The sequence below is a fragment of the Temnothorax americanus genome, unplaced genomic scaffold (assembly GCF_048541705.1).
Source record: "Temnothorax americanus isolate GAGA-0224 unplaced genomic scaffold, ASM4854170v1 Scaffold5, whole genome shotgun sequence".
Classification (NCBI taxonomy): Eukaryota; Metazoa; Arthropoda; class Insecta; order Hymenoptera; family Formicidae; genus Temnothorax; species Temnothorax americanus.
The window spans coordinates 1,068,927-1,072,142 of record NW_027509657.1 but is presented as its reverse complement, the minus strand read 5'-3'; positions in this window follow the sequence as shown (position 1 = coordinate 1,072,142).

Sequence of the window (3,216 nt, the reverse complement as noted above, 5' to 3'; positions counted from 1 at the left end):
AGAGGTATCGCGGTTACACGACATCGCGCATGCAATATCTTACGACACGTGGGATATTTACGATCGAAAATAGCGGCTGTTGCCGCAAACCCCGCGGTCGTTACGAAACCCGCCGCTATATCGATGATTATGACCGCGCAATCCAGGGGAAAGAGCAACCGCCTGGCCGGCAAACGCAGGCTCGGGATCAACGATCGGTTGACATCGTACCTGCCGCAGCGCATATAATTTACGTTGTAACGCACCGCTTGGCCGCGATGGGGTCATTATCTGTAAGACGGAACACCGCCGTACCTCCCACGAAGCTACCGTTATCATTATCTCCGCACGACGAGTCATTACGGGTGCGGGAATGGCGAGGTCGTCACGTTGCTAATTATATAGACGCTCGATTGTCAAATAACGTGCACTCTGTATATAATAGCACATAATTCAACGTCCGGACGCATCAGTCTCTCATCGATATTAATGGCATTCGTATTTATTGTATCAATAATGGGATATTAATGAGCGGGGAAAATCGATCGGGGCGGATGCATATTGAAACGTCATGACCGACGTTATAAATCAAATGACACACACGGGGAATTGTTATTATTTAGGGATCATCGGGTGCAGCAAATAATTTGTTCTTTCCATTGACAAATTTGTTTGCCTCGCGAATTTACATAAATTTATGGCGTCGAATAATTCCTCATCCGGACGCTATTAATTACTTGGCTAGCGCTATAGAGAAGAGCTATAAACTAACCGAGAAAATTAGCGATATATTTATTGTAATTAATATTTACAATAAATTACTGTTTAATGCGATGTCGTCGAGATAAATATAACATATAAATATAAATATAACAAATATGTATCGCTGGCTATATATAACTTTTAATCATGACTACAATTAATTATTAGTTTATTTGATAACCATGCAATGATAACTTGTGTAAAACGGGAGAATTAAGGCGGTATATTTTATTTTGTACGCAATAACATCAGTGAATAAGCCGTAAAAAAACACGTACGGCTGTATAAATGATATTTGCGTTTCCGCGGGCGACCGTTTTCCAAGATTCCCGCTCGCTCTCTGTTTCTTGCGCACAGGAAGTCTCGTTAGACGCGATATATGCGTAGATACATCGCGCTTTCGAATTTCTACACGTATAAATTCCCCTCCGTATGCGTATGGTAACTAATGCCGTGCCCTCGCTGTATCCTTGTTAGCAAAACGCAAGGCCCCGCATACCGCCTTACCGCATGAGATAGAGATTAGTGCGCGGGGAAATACGTACGTTTCCGAACGAAGTCGCCTCCTTAGGCAAACTTCCCATCCCATTACCGTGGCAATAATAATAATTCACCGGGAAGAGAGACCTCGTTATCTCGCCATCCGATTTATTTTCCTCGCTGTCAGAAAGGCAGGTAGATAATTGAAATCTGATATTTTAATGGCACGTTGTGTACGTTAATATATTTACGGCACTAACAAAAGATACGCGCGTAACTTGTTGAAAAAAATTATTCGTATATGCTTGAAAAATCGCAGGACCAAGATATCTTGATAAAAATTTCACAGTTCAAAGAGTCCATTCGTATTAGATATGTTTAACTTCGAAAATTACATTGTAATATTCTAGACGGAATTTTTCTCGTGGAAAAATCGACTTCGATCTCTTTGATGAATCCGGAAATACAAAAGGAATGGAAAATTCTGTGTGGTCTGGTGGGTACCTACCGCCCGAGATATTCGGTGTAATATGTAAAAATGTAATATTTATCTGCGCTGGCTGGCTGATACCGGAATTTCCCAGTGATACAATAGGAGTAGTCTAGCTTATATGCGGACCATACCTCGGCCCTGTGTGTGGGTAGTCGGTGTGAGCGAATAAGAAAGCTCCCTCCATTCAGAACGAGCGAATGGAAAAGCGGCTTTCGGACGGCTGTACACATCCTGGAAAATATAAAGGGAGGCCGGGGAATACATGGGTTTCGTTTAAACCCGGCATACAGCGGCACACGCTGTCTCTCGAAGTCTGCTGCGCCTCAATAGGTTCGCTCTGTGTAATCCAGTCGCGGGCAAACCCAATTGCATTTTGCTCAATATTAATTTCGCCCGACGATATATACAGCGTGTCCCCTGGATCTGGCGGTGTAATTTCCTTCAGCTATAATACGATTCTTCGACTCGAATTTTTTAACCGCTTAATCTAGCAAAGATACCGCGGTTTGAATTAACCGAGTTTTGAATTAAAATGATAAGACAAATTTTCTTCCAGCAAGCAAATAATTTAATTCAACTCATATATCTTTCTAATTTTCGTCGTTAAATATATAGCGGGATTTAAACTCAAATTAATATTTAATGATTGATTAACGTTAAATAATGTTAAATAATGTTAAATAATGTTCTATAATAACTTGAACCTCGAATCACCGCACACTGCAATTTTCCATTAAGCACACAACAAAAATCTCTCACAAGATTTTTAAATAGATTTCATAAATGTGGGCAGATATCGTTTGTCGATTTAAGCTTTTTAAAGATTAAACGCAATATCTCGAAACTACTAGACGATCTCATTCTTGGATTTGGCAACGAAAATGTTTAGCAGGATAAACGTTTGAAGCACTCGTTTCGAGATAATCTCAAGGAAATAATTTTATTCGAAGCGCTTTGCTATCTTTCGGTTCAAAAATGATTTTGCAGTTACCGACATAAAGCAGCGCGGGTTTGATCGGGCGGTTTTCATGAAAAGGCTGGAAATGGGCCCTTTTCGGGAAAATCCACGTATGCGCGGTTCGAGTATAATCCGAGTTTGTGTCCCCGGGGAGAAGAGCAGCCCGGAATTATATTGTTATCAGGGGCATTCGAAGCGATACTCGCGCGCGCGCGCGGGATTATACTCTCGTGTATGCAGTAAAAGAGATAACCTAGCGCGCTATAGCCACTTTTCCACGTTTCATTAAGCGAAATCCTTTTGAAATTATAATCCCACTAATCAGTCCGAATGCCATCCAAAATCCAAATCCCATCGGCGCTCGCGCACACACACACACACACACACACACACACACACAATGCTGCTGCGAAATGCAAAGCAATCCATAAAAGTAAAAATGTCAATTCGATAAACGGATGAAGAACGAGAGTCACCTAGAAACGGTCGCGTCGAGAAGTATTCAAAAATAGTTAGATAAAATAAATTATCTAAGATAAAATAT